The 14,118-nt window shown below is 37.6% G+C and overlaps 1 long non-coding RNA gene across 6 annotated transcripts; it reads left to right on the plus strand.

The window, feature by feature from the left end:
• Positions 1 to 2,268: 2,268 nt before the first annotated feature.
• Positions 2,269 to 5,439, plus strand: LOC133711049 (uncharacterized). 6 transcript variants are annotated; one of them, XR_009847049.1, is made up of 7 exons: positions 2,269 to 2,575; positions 2,690 to 2,740; positions 2,900 to 2,952; positions 3,058 to 3,119; positions 3,234 to 3,309; positions 3,470 to 3,558; positions 3,685 to 5,439. It is a non-coding gene; the product is annotated as an uncharacterized LOC133711049 (long non-coding RNA). The 6 variants fall into 6 exon arrangements; XR_009847047.1 differs by having other exon boundaries at positions 3,246 to 3,309; XR_009847046.1 differs by lacking the exon at positions 2,900 to 2,952 and having other exon boundaries at positions 3,246 to 3,309; positions 3,685 to 5,073; positions 5,176 to 5,439.
• The last annotated feature ends 8,679 nt before the right edge of the window (positions 5,440 to 14,118 follow it).

Raw genomic sequence — 14,118 nt, forward strand, 5'->3', positions numbered from 1 at the left:
TGAGGAGGAGACCTAATCGAATGACCCGAGTATGGTGAGGAAAAACAATCGAAAACCAGTAAATCAGTAAGGCTTCCCCAACCTCGCAACAAAACACGAGTATGAATCCCATCCATACTCGGAAAATCTCAAGAAAATATATACTCCAATGACGTGGCCCCGCACGCCAAAATATTCTAGAATTTATAAACCATTAGGCGAGAAATAATCGATAAAATAATTCAATCGAAAATCCCATTTTCGAAAAATATTCCAAAAAATCTCAATATCGACGAATAAAATATATTAATAAATTCCGGAAAGTAATTCGTCGAAAATCACTTAAATCATGATTTCAAATAAAAGCCATATATCGGAGATACTTATCAAAGGCTCAAAATCCATTCCCGAATCATAATTGAAAATAAATTATAATTAATCTCCGAAAATTTAATCATATTCCGAAAACAAATCATAAAATCCAAATCTGAGCATAATAGATTCGTATCTGAAATTCATATGGAAAAACAATGCCAAAATTTTAATCCAAGGCAAAATATTATGCTCGATAATAAAATGATAAATGAATTATTATTTCGGGAAAAAATAAATGCATGCATCATTCTTTAAAAATAAAAGTCCACTCACAGTACTATTCAGGTGATCACGCATACGAGTTCCTTCGTCGAGCAATCGCTCGGTACGTCACCCTGTACACAATTATATTCCGTGAATAACTATTCAACAAATTAATATGATTCCTAAAATCAATTCCTTATAATTACATCTCCACTTCTTCTCGGATTCAACCCAAATTATACCACTAATACCAATTCGTTAATTTAAAGGTTCCAAGGCAGAACCGAGAGATATCCGACAGTCGGATTCTCGTAATTCGATAATCGAAACCCTAAACTTCAAAAATTCATAATTAATTCCAAGCTTCTCCAAAATTCACCAAATTTCATATACAAACTCTACAGCAATTATAGGATTAAATGGACTAAAAACTGAAGTCAAATGGCATCCGGAGGCGCCGCCACGCGCCTGTTACAGTGGCGGCGCGTGGGATTCACGTGCCACCTCCACCAGCTCCGATGGCCACCAAATTTAGGCAGCACCACCTACTCATCTAGCCCAATAATTCTCTCAACTACATCAAAGCCAGAAAATGCCTAGAACTACCTCAATAATTAAGGAGAAGATTATACCCGAAACGTGAACAGTGTCAAGAAATTCAAACCTTTGATTCGTCGATTTTTCCTTCGATTCGTGGAACAAGGCTTGGAGGAATGCCACCCCCGTTGCCAGGCGAGTCGATTAAGTCCAGGAAAGCCGCCGGAAATGGCCGAAATCTGGAAAATGGCACACTGCTACAGTAAACTTCAACAGTTCGATTCGTCGTTTTCCGGCCACAACACTGCGTTCCACCACCACAGACGAGTCGAGGACGGAGAGATGAATCGAATGGTGGTTGCAGCTCGCTCCCAGGTGGCCGGACGCGAGCTTGATGATGATGAACAGTAACTGGAGAAAAGAGAGACAGAGAGGAAACGCAGGGGAGAGAAGAGAGAGAGAGAGAGAGGAAAAGAAAGTTACCCGGCCACAGTAGAAAATCGAATTTATACTTTCTACCCTCTACAGTAACTTTTGTTTTTCGCCCATAACTATCGCATACGAACTCCGATTTTTACGTACTACATATGCACGCGCTCGGTTTAACGTTCTCTACAACTTTCATGCAGGAAATTTTCTCAAATTTTGACCCGAACAAAAAGTCAACTTTTAGGGCCACTAAAAGTATCGAAACAAAGTAAAAAGTGAAAGTAATTGTCGTTTACCGTCCAAATGACTAGTAAACTGGTAAATTGAGATACGGGATGTAACACCTGCTCTTACTTGAGAGACATCTTCTTCTGCTTTCTTAGGGATTGAGGGAGAACACTACAGGAAAACTAGGCTTCAAAATATACGGCGCACAAAAAAGCATGCCGTAATTGATATACATTTACGGCACAGATTTGATGCTGGCCGTAAAAGTCATGCCTGTTTGGTTTTTTACAGTCCACATCTCTTGCACGCTATAATATGTATATTACGGCACACATGTATTGCATGCCGTAAAAGTCATGTGTTTTTGGTCTTTTACGGCATACATATATTGCATGCCATAAAAGCCATCCGTAGGTCTTTTACGGCGCACCTCTCTAGCACGCCGTGAATGTCACGACCCGCCCTTTATTTTTTTTGGCTAAAAGTTGAATTTCCCCCTAACATTAATAGTCTCACTCTCCTTTTCAGCCTCATCTGGTTTGTGTCCTCAGAGTTCATGAAAGCTGCTCGAAAACCCCAAGCACAGCGCAACCGACCCAAACACCATCACATCATCACATCATCACCCGAACCCACATCCTCCCCCAATTTCTTAGCCTCCAAGAGCCTCTTCCCCATTCCCAGGTATACATTAAACATGCTACTCTTAATCATCCCCACCTATCTCTTAGAAGCCGACCCTTTCTTCTCTTATCTCCCCCTCACCCGCAAACCATAAAGGAAGAAGCTCAAAGTTTTGGTTCTAAGCAACATCACCACGAAGGTAATTCCCTTTTCTCCTTCTCTAGATTTGGTCTCTTCGCCCCATTCTACCATGTTTGGATTTCCAAATTTTAATTTTAGCTAGGTTTTTTTTTTTTTTTTTTTTTTTTTTCAGATCGGGAAGCAGAGACACTCTTCATCCTCTCTTTACTACAGAAGAATTTTGGTGAGGAAAAGCTAGTTTCTCTTTCTTGATTTTCGATCTCCCAAATCACTTTTTCTTTCAGCTTAGTTCAATAAAATTTCAAAAACTTGGGTGGGTTCTAGTATTCATTTCGATTTCAAGATTATGTGTGTGATTTACAAACTTGGGTTTCATATCTAGGCAACAGAACTTACGATTCGGGTTTTGGTTCGAGTTCCTGAAGATGTAGAGTTGTAAGGCATAGAGTATTTCTATATTTCCTTCTTGCTATGCATTTATTATGTTGAGTTTGATAATGCATTGGACTCATTTATGTTTCTTCTCATTTGGGTTTGCAGGAGATTCATTGTTACCGTGGAAGCTGTTGCATGGAAATTTCTTAACAGATTGCAGCGTACAGGTTTGACTCTTATGACACTTCTTTTGTGTTGCTCTATTTATCCAGATAGAACCGAATATGTTGCAAGATGCTCTGTTATACTTGAGATTATGGCTGTCATGTAACCATAAGCAGTCATTCGTGCAGGGAAAAGCATTCCCATAGCCAAAAAAATTCAGAGATGAATTTTGAAAGAGCTGTCACGTTGTCTGTAAGTTACAAGTTACTTCTCAATCTTAATACATCCAAGTTACAAGGCTGCCATCTTCAATTTCAGATCCCTGTCACTTGTCATATGAGGCATCAATTAGATTATATTTGTTTTCTTTTATCCTTCTTTCTCTTGCATTGATTAGTTCATTGACACACAGAGAACAAGGCGTGTCCCTGTGAAGGGTTATTATTACATTATAAGCACTAAACAATCCCTTAACTTCATGAAGTTCCGCACCAAGGCAAGGTAAGCTTTTCAAATTAGTCGTTAATTCTGTACTCTCTTTAATAGCTTTATAGGATTTATTCGTATGTGAAAGAAAAAAGAAGTGTTGTTGGTTCTCATTGCTTTCTTGTTCAATTGTTCCAACAGGTATCCATTTTTATTTAGCACATATGTTCCAACAGGTATCCATTAAGATTTGGAGCTCCATGTGTTGGCTAAGGGTCAGTAAATTTCATGAAAAGAGGTTCTGAACCGTGTTGTGATTCCTCATGTCTATAGCATTCTGCATCCATCTGTAGATCATCATCTTGTGCCTGGCAGGCTTTTCTCTTATTATAATGGCAAGATGGAGGGAGGACTTAGTCCCAGGTGTGCGAGTCTGTACTGCAAGTTCTGACTAATTTTACTGTCCCTGAATTACAGCTTCTGTTTTTACTTAAATTCTAATTATACTTGCTTCATGTTGGTCATTGGTTTTGGTGGAAGTGATTGGTTCACTTAGGGTTAGTGAATTTCATTAAAAAAGAGTCCATTGCTTGGTCCTCATTAATTGCTTTTATGGTAGATCACTTTTGTTATGTGTTGTGTCTGCTGATAGGATGCATGAGACTGTAGACTCTTTTCTTACTTACGTACTTGATGGTTAATTAGATCTCCTATTTCTTTTCTTTTCTTCTTCTTTTTTTCTTTCTTTTTTTCTTTTTTTCTTGCTGTGCTGGTTAAATTCCATGATTTAGTGTTATATGTGTCTTTCAATTTATAATTGGTTTGAGTAATCAGAGACATGGTAGATTATTTTGATTTATGTTTCTGCATTCATATTTTAAGAAGCCAGTGCCAATTCAGGGCTCTTTTGTCACTTCAAGAATTCTTTTTGGTGTTTTGTTAATTTATGAGTACCAATTCATCCTGGACCTTTACTTGGTTATATACTTCAAATTGCTTTTTGCTCTGCATTCTGTTAGATCAAGCATATCTCTTTTATCTGGGTTGCATATTGAGTTATAGACTAGTCTACTATGTATTAAATTTAACTTCTATAATGCATTGAAGACCTAATTCTTAATTGGTTGGAGGATCAACTTCTTGTGACTGTGAAATATGTTTAGGGTATCAAAATCAGGGTTTACTTCGATGAATATCGGTTGAGCTATTTATTATATACAACCATGAATATCTAAACCAGCAGAAGAATTGAAGTTTAGGTCCAGCAGAAGAATTGAACTTGCCTGATGGTCATTTTTATTTTTAGCATGCTGGTTGCTTTAGCTTTTGTCTATGTGGGATCAGACTTACATTGATGTCCAAATTTTAGATCTTGGGATCAGACTTTTTATTTTTAGATGTTTTGCTTATTACAAACTCTGAGTTTGAAATTCTTCAGGTTGTTGAAAATAGGAGATGCCTATTATCAGGAGCACTTGGAACAATGATTGACTATATGCTTCAATAGGTCCATATGATTGAAGAAGGCTAAATCTAAACTTGCACTACATTTCGGTTACTCATTTCCAAGCTTGACAATCGATTTCTGTTGTATGGCCTTGGTTTTTATCCTTGGTACCAGTATCTTGATCATTTTTGTTGTGGAAAACAGTATGGAACCTGATTTACTTGTTCACCATGTTTTCTTTACAGGATGCACTTCTTGCCAGCTTCACTTCATCTCTCTACCTGAATGTCTTCAATGGTGTGGTTATGAACTACCTTTTCATCTGTTGAATGTCTTCAATGGTGTGGTTAAGAACTACCTTAAATTCCTTTGTTGTATTTAGGTAACTTCTAATATGTTTAGGGTTTAGGGATATGGGTTTAATTGATTGATGTAATGAGTTCTACTAATACATTTTCAATTGTTACTTTGTAAATGAAATTAATTATAATGAGGGTAAATGAGTATGACATTTGAGCAAAAAGAAATATTTTTTATTTTATTTTTTGTTTGAACAGACCTCATTTACGGCATGCAGTGTGTGCCTTAACTAAGAGTTTAGCTACTCTTTTACGGCATGACGTGTACACCTTTAATAGGAGGTCTTTTAAGGCGTGCAATGTGGGCCGTAAATGACCTAAATGACATTTGTGGAACCACTTTTACGGCATGTTAGTTGTTCTTTTATGACACATTTTTGCACGCTGTAAAAGACATGTTGTCTTTTACGGCGCGAGCTTTTACAGCGTGCTTTTGTGCGCCGTAAATAGGATTTTACGGCGCACATGGTGGGCCGTAAAAGACCAATTTTGGTGTAGTGGAAGTACCAGTTGAAGAAACAACTAGACTAGAATCTGCTTATTTATGTACTTGAGATCTCTTCTTACTGTTTTTAATTGAAACAAGTAAATTAAGCAACAAAAATGTTACAAGTAAATTGAAATAAGTAAATTAATCAACAATTAGAGATGATATAACATTGCATCATAACATACAACTCTGTAAAAGCTACTGCTATTATAACATGAAATTTCCATCATAGCTGACAACTCCATAAGAAGTAAAAGCTACTGCTATTTCAAAGTATTGCTCAACAATGGTGACTTGGTCATATCTCTGTAAAGTGTAAACCTTCTTCTTAGTAAAAGCTACTGCTACTACAAACTACAAAGCATGAGCCATGAAAGAAAACAGAAAAATTTGAGAGAGTGAGAGACTTGCAATTTTTTCATTGATTCAGAGTGAGAGGCTTGAAGAATCTGAGAGAGTGAGAAGCTATTGCTAATCGCCTAATCGAGGCTCTTAACTTCTTCACGCTTGAACTCTGATTAGGTCTCTGTGACAGGACAGAGAGCCTTTGTTTTAGGGATGGAGGCTGAGTTGTTTTATGGTTGGGGTCTGAGTTGAGAACGCGAAGCAATTGGGAGTTTAGGGTTGAAGCTTACAACAACTCGTGCTTCCTATTTAAGCCGTTAGAAAGTTCAGGCTGGGTTGCACAATATGGTATGTATTTGACCCATACCGGGGCCGACCTGTTTACACAGATTTCGGTATGGTTTGGTTCGGGTTGCCAGCGAAATGAGTTTTCATACCGACCCTATCGATTTCGGCTCGGATCAGACTGGATCAGTATCGGTTTCTCCGTGTGGAATTCCCAGGCCTAGTGTTCTGGTTTTTTTGGGATGTGATGGCTAACTGTTGTATAACGTTATGACGTACATAGAAAGAGCTAGAGAGCTTCTGGTAGGATAAAGTTTCGAGACTAAAAATATAGGAGAGTATAAAAGAGGTTTGCAGTGGTGAAGCTACTTGGGAATATTAGATCTGCTAGCTCATCAATATTGGCTAGTAGATACTCTAAATATTGTACACCATCATTCTCCATACTCGAACAGTTTGCACGAGAAGGTACCAAAGGACATAAAAACGACAATCGTGGTGGTGGAGACCACCAAGTAACACAACGTCACTGGTCCAGTGACATCCATAAACATTGGTGGAGTACCGGTTTGACAACTATTCCTTAGTTTAGAGTTGGGTGTATATACCCAGGTCAAGAGCAAGTGTGAGGGGATTATGGAAAAAAAAAAAAAAGATGGGATAAAACATGAGAGGTGGAACTGTATGAGGATGATAGAAATGAAAGTAAATATGGGCATTTGGAGAGGAATTGGGCTAGAGCAAAGAAAACGATAATGAAAATGAGACATAAAGCCTCAGATCTAAAACAAAGCTCAGCGAAAACTCACCACAGAGGGTGGAGACACCCTAAACTATTGGATATAAAAACCCCAAATCGTAAAGCTCAAGCGCTCATTTGGTGTTACAAGTTTCACCACAACATGAATTGCCCAAAATATTTATAAAATATAAAATTAAAACTCTTAATGAAATCATCTATAAATTGAAAAAGTGCTTGACAATTGAATGATCTTAATGCGCATTGATAATTTTGCACGTATATAATGCTAAGTACATTTATAATGACAAACGTATTTACAACATTGTGCATTAAGTATAAACGTGCATTTCAGTATTTTCCTATGAAAGGACCCGCCCCGGATTTTACCCTGAAATCTGAAGTGGCCCTGCGGGGTCCAACTTAAAAGAAATTCTACCAAAATTGGCAGAACATCCCCTAAAAATGGAGTACCCAAACCTGTAGAAAGACAATACACTTCTAAACAATCCACCGTTATTCTTCTGGAGCCACCCTGCTCCCTAAATCATAACATCTCCCATTTCACAAAACAATTCTCAAACTTAAGAATATGGAATAGAAAGATAAAGGATCGATACATTCTACAATACGGAAGCTATGACAGCTATGCCTCAACTCCCTGTACGCCTGACCTCAAACTAATCTTGCCTGCAAACTGGGCATTTGAAACTGAAGGGCCCAGGGGAAAAAGCATTTAAAAACCGTTAGAGTGAGTGGACGAAAAAAATAAGTAATTTCAAATGAATAAGTAAAACCTAATGCTTTCCCAATTTATTCTCTTAAAAACCTCACATGCAATAAAATCATAGGCGATGACTAGAGGGATCTGCCGACTAGTCATCTCATGCCATCTGGAGGGGACTGCCGACCAGGGACGCATCGGAGGGGACTGCCAACCGGACTAGGAGGTGATGGTTAGAGGGGACTGCTGACTAACTATCTCATGCCACTTGGAGGGGACTGCCGACTAGATGACGCATTAGAGGGGACTGCTGACTCGAATATTTTGGAGGGGACTGCCGACCAGAATATTGTCAGGAGGGGACTGCCGACTAGACTATTACCTGGAGGGGACTGTCGACTTATTTAGCTCCTCAATAAACTGGATTAATCAACCTCTTTAAAATAATTGCTTTCAGAAAGAAACCCGATATTAATTCAATAAATCACCAAAAGCATAACTCAGGAATATCTCGATAATTCAAAGCTCATAAAACTCAATATCTCAATAATACAATCATGCTCAAATACTTAATAAATCATTCGTACTCGTATATCGTCATATAAATCGATATCCGAAATCAATAATTCTCATAATATTTTCTTAATCAATCACTTCCCGAAAATCACTTCTCAACTCAATAACTCATTAATAAATAGCTCAAAAATCTATTGAAAGCCCTCGGGAAGGAAATCCACTAATAATCTCGTAATTCATAGAGCATAAGTAAATCTCAAGAAATCAAAGCTCATAAAATCATAAAACTCAATAATTCAAATCATAAATTAAATCCAAATCGGAAAATAATAATATATTGCATGCACAATTAATTTAAAACAAATGTCCACTCATAGTACTATTCAGGCAAACACGCATACTGTTTTCTTCGTCGAGCAGCATCCCGGTACATCGCTCTGTACACAATTATATTTCGTAAACAATGGTTCACAAAATAAATACGATTCCAAAATCAATCCTCGTACATCAACATTTCCATTTCCATTTCTTCTCCGATTTAACCTAAACTCCACCATTAACACCAATTCATTAATTTAAAGGTTCAAGGGCAGAACCTAGAGAAACTCGAGGGTCAGATTCTCGTAAATCGATAACCACACTACCGAGCTTCGGAAATTAAAAATCATTATTAAACCTCTCCGATTTCCACCAAAATCATATCTACAAGTTCTATAATTCACAATTGATTTATCTAGCCAAAAATAGAGACTCCGAACTGGCCCAATGCACCTCCACGCGCCACCAACGGTGGCTACTCGTGGGCCCCACGTGCCGCCGTCCAACTTCGATTCCGTCACCAAATTTCACCAACATCATCATCTCCACATTCTAAAGATCTTTCATAACTGTGACCATGCTCAATTTCGAGTCTAAGTATCCAAATTTACCTCAAAGCCGTAAGGTTATTCCCGCCATCGATTCGCTGTACTCCGGCGAAATTGAAGCTACCCATTGGCATGGGTCGCGAAGAAGAGGACTCCAAGAAATGGGTGGTGGTGCGGCCGGAAATGACCAAAAAATGGGAAATCACCTGAGACCTGAAATAGTGCACCGTGTTCTCTGCCGTGCTGCGTTACCTACGACCCAAATCGCGCCAACAGACTAGTCCAGACGTGTGGAGGATGAAGAGAGGGTTCAATTCACACTAGTGGCATCCAAATTCGTCCCCGGACGGAGGAGAAAGCACCGGAAACAGTGGCCGAAGTCGGGGAAAGAGAAAGGGAGAGGAGAGAGAAAGTGATCGAGGTAGGTTTCTGAAAATAGAAACTACCACAGTAATTTTTTCTATATAAATAAATACTTATCATGAACAGTAACTTTACTTTTTTCGTCTATAACTTTTGCATACTAACTCCGATTTAAACGAACCACACGTCCACGGACTCGGTTTAACGTCCCATACAACTTTCAGGTAGAACGTTTTCTCAAAAACTAATTCGAACAAAAAGTCACATTTTAGGGCCCCTAAAATATCGAAATAGAGTCAAAAGTAAAAGTAAATATCATTTATCGTCCGAAAAACTAGTAAACGGGTAAATTTAGGTTCATGACGTAACATCCTATTAATAATGACAATCTTATTACAAAAATAACAAAACATAAACATTTATTTTGCCCTAGGCAAGAAATTGGTTCCCATTCAAAATGGAAGCAATATCCCCCAAATTTGTTTCACCTTCAAATTTTGTGGGCAACCAACCAAATTGGTGTTGCCCTTGTTTGTCTTAGTGGAGAGCCAAAATGGTATGGTGTACTTTTTGTGTCAAAAATGTTGAAGGAACCAGCGATCGATGCTGGTAAACTGTGAGTAGACTCAGTCACCCTTTTCCTTTCTCATCTCCATTAAACTTGAGTTTATTGTTGTTTGCAATTGTAATTGTTTCATTGTCTTTTAGATGGTGTTCCGGATGTGGCAAGGTTTTAGAGGATCACATTTTCTCTGAGGAACCCACTTTCGTTAAGAATGCGGCGGGCCAGGTATTATTGGGCCTTCTTCTACATATCTGTTGTTCTTGATTATCACTGGGTTGATATTGTTGCGTGTATTCTGCAGAGCCAATTGGCTGGAAGATACGTACATTCTAGGGAAAGCGAAATCTCAGCTTCTCGTGAAAGGATACTCGAAAATGGTCTGTTTTCTTGCGTTTTTGCTCTTTCAATGTTTGGCTTGTTCAAGCTTTTCTTGTAGTCACCGTATGCCATTAGCCTAGGGTTCCTTGGAGATATGTACCGTCTTCCGAAAAGGATAATTGAAATTTTGCACTACGTGTTTGGGTCAGTGTGGATAAGTAAAGTCAGGGTCTGGTGTTAGAGGTGCAACTTGAAAGTAGACAAGTTGAAGGGATTATGCAGTAGAGTATGTGAAGCAGCTTTGATTGGTCAAGCATTAAATCTTTGGACGAGTATGTGATCCCAGAACACTATAATTGTATTTTATCGATCACATGAACGTTTCGTGTTGATCTAGGATAAATTTAACTTGACTGTCTACAGAATATATGGTAAAAAAATGTTTGTCTGTTTTCCCTTGCAGAAAACCTAGCAAGAAGCATTATTGCTTCGATCGGCAAAATAAATAGTGTTCCATGCAAGTGAAAATAGGAAAGAAATCCCCAAGATCCAAAGAAAATGGGAAAGAAATCTTCTGAATCTCCTTTTCTTAGCTTCAGCTCGTCTATGCGTGATTGACAAGTGTAAATTGAAACGCAAGTTTCACAAAACTAATAACCAAACATTGTTAAAATTAACTCGTGCATTCTAACAAAAACTTTCTGTATTAAGATAAAGTAAATTCTTCCATCACAGTGATCACACTAAACATAAACCAGTCATTATTACATAAAATATAGCTAGAGAAACATTTAAACAAAAAGTGATCAATAGATCAAAGCACAACAAATCAATTGTTATTTCCCAGTACCATATCCTCTAACTACTCCTCCGAGCTTCTTGGTCGAAATTTGTGTTCAAGTTTTGTCTGCCAAAAGAGTCATTGTATCTTGGAGAAGGTTGGCTCTTTTTTGGAGCTGGTGGACACGAACGGCCTTCACAGGAGCTGTCTTCATGAGAATGGTCTTTCTTGTTGTCTCCAGCCATCGTGCACTTGTTGCCTTCTTGCGACATATTTGAAAATCTCGTCTTGATTAATCTAAATTAGCTAAGTACCGATCAAAGTTTCAATCACAAAGTGCTTTGAGAATAAAGTGTGAGCTAGGAATACAGAGCCCAAGACCTCCTTATATAGATAATTTCTTTCCCAGATCCAAATGGATTCCTAGCTAGTAAAGCTGAGACAAAGTCTTTGCTAAAGAAACCAGGAAAGAATAATATTACAATTTACAACCCAACACAAAGAGGAAAAGCATTAATTTTCTTTGTGGAAAAAATTGGAAAAACAAAAAAAAAATATCTGATATACGTGAGCGTACATGAATGTGGTTAAGCTATGTACTTTGTCACCCCGAACTATAGAAATGGCTAAGCTATATACATCTCTGGTTCAGTTCTAGTGACCGTTCAAGTCTATGTCAAATAATTTGTTGACGTACATCATAAGTTAAACTAGAGTAGACAAATCATAAGCTAATCTCAACTACAAAGAGTTCAACAGGTACATATGCTGGTACACTTACTATAAGTATATGAACCCATACGTGCATGGATATGGATAGAGGATAGTTTGGGGACTTGGAGATGCCTCATGTCAGTAGAGATCGATTTGTTGTTAGTTAGATATTCTGTGATTGATCATGTGTCTATGCGTATGAAGTCATAGGGTATAATTAAATTAATAGTGAGGTTTAAAATGTGAATCTATTTATCTTTAAAATGTGAAATTCAAAGACACATCAAATATTCCTATCTTATTCAGAGACTTTAAATAACTACTCTACGTTCAAATTTTGCAGTAGGGTATATGAAGCAGCTTTGATTGGTGAAGCATTAATTCTTTGGACGAGTATGTGATCCCAGAACATTTAATCGATCAAATGAATGTTTCCTGTCGATCGAGGAGAAATTTAACTTGACTGTCTACAGAATATATGGTAAAGAATGTTTGTTTGTTTGCCCTTGCAGAAGGCCTAGCAAGAAGCATTATTGCTTCGATCGGCAAAATAAATGGTGTTCCATGCAAGTGAAAATAGGAAACAAATCCCCAAGATCCAAAGAAAATGGGAAAGAAATCTTCTGAATCTCCTTTTCTTAGCTTCAGCTCGTCTATGCGTGATTGACAAGTGTAAATTGAAACACAAGTTTCTCAAAACTAAAAACCAAGCATTGTTAAAATTAACAAATGCATTCTAACAAAAACTTTCTGTATTAAGATAAAGTAAATTCTTCCATCACAGTGATCACACTAAACATAAACCAGTCATTATTACATAAAATATAGCTAGAGAAACATTTAAACAAAAAGTGATCAATAGATCAAAGCACAACAAATCAATTGTTATTTCCCAGTACCATATCCTCTAACTACTCCTCCGAGCTTCTTGGTCGAAATTTGTGTTCAAGTTTTGTCTGCCAAAAGAGTCATTGTATCTTGGAGAAGGTTGGCTCTTTTTTGGAGCTGGTGGACACGAACGGCCTTCACAGGAGCTGTCTTCATGAGAATGGTCTTTCTTGTTGTCTCCAGCCATCGTCCACTTGTTGCCTTCTTGCGACATATTTGAAAATCTCGTCTTGATTAATCTAAATTAGCTAAGTACCGATCAAAGTTTCAATCACAAAGTGCTTTGAGAATAAAGTGTGAGCTAGGAATACAGAGCCCAAGACCTCCTTATATAGATAATTTCTTTCCCAGATCCAAATGGATTCCTAGCTAGTAAAGCTGAGACAAAGTCTTTGCTAAAGAAACCAGGAAAGAATAATATTACAATTTACAACCCAACACAAAGAGGAAAAGCATTAATTTTCTTTGTGGAAAAAATTGGAAAAACAAAAAAAAATATCTGATATACATGAGCGTACATGAATGTGGTTAAGCTATGTACTTTGTCACCCTGAACTATAGAAATGGCTAAGCTATATACATCTCTGGTTCAGTTCTAGTGACCGTTCAAGTCTATGAACATAATCAGCACGATCTGTTATGTCAAATATTTTGTTGACGTACATCATAAGTTAAACTAGAGTAGAAAAATCTTAAGCTAATCTCAATTACAAAGAGTTCAACACGTACATTTTCTGGTACACTCACTCTAAGGATATGAACATTTTCTGGTACATCATACGTGCATGGATATGGATAGAGGATAGTTTGGGGACTTGGACATGCCTCATGTCAGTAGAGATTTGTTGTTAGTTAGATATTCTGTGATTGATCATGTGTCTATGCGTATGAAGTCATATCCAAACTGCTTCTTGTATTGAAATTAACGGTGAGGTTTAACGTGTGAATCTATTTATCTTGGCTTCACAATACTAATTAAGAAGAGTTTAAGCTTTGCTTCATGCAGAGATCATTGTCAAAACATATATATAACTTCACTATTGAACCAAAAAACAATCTCTATTACGAGGATCTCATCCAGTAATTCATTTTGTTTTGTGGTAGAAAAGGACTTGCATGCGGAAAAGTTAACTCGTTCTTGTTTATTTTTCATTCATCCTCCTCAGCCTCATCTCTGGTTTCATCATCTGAGATCTAACTGAAAATAGGCGGTCGGAGGTTATGAGATTAGGAGA

This window comes from Rosa rugosa, chromosome 5, assembly GCF_958449725.1.
Source record: "Rosa rugosa chromosome 5, drRosRugo1.1, whole genome shotgun sequence".
Lineage (NCBI taxonomy): Eukaryota > Viridiplantae > Streptophyta > Magnoliopsida > Rosales > Rosaceae > Rosa > Rosa rugosa.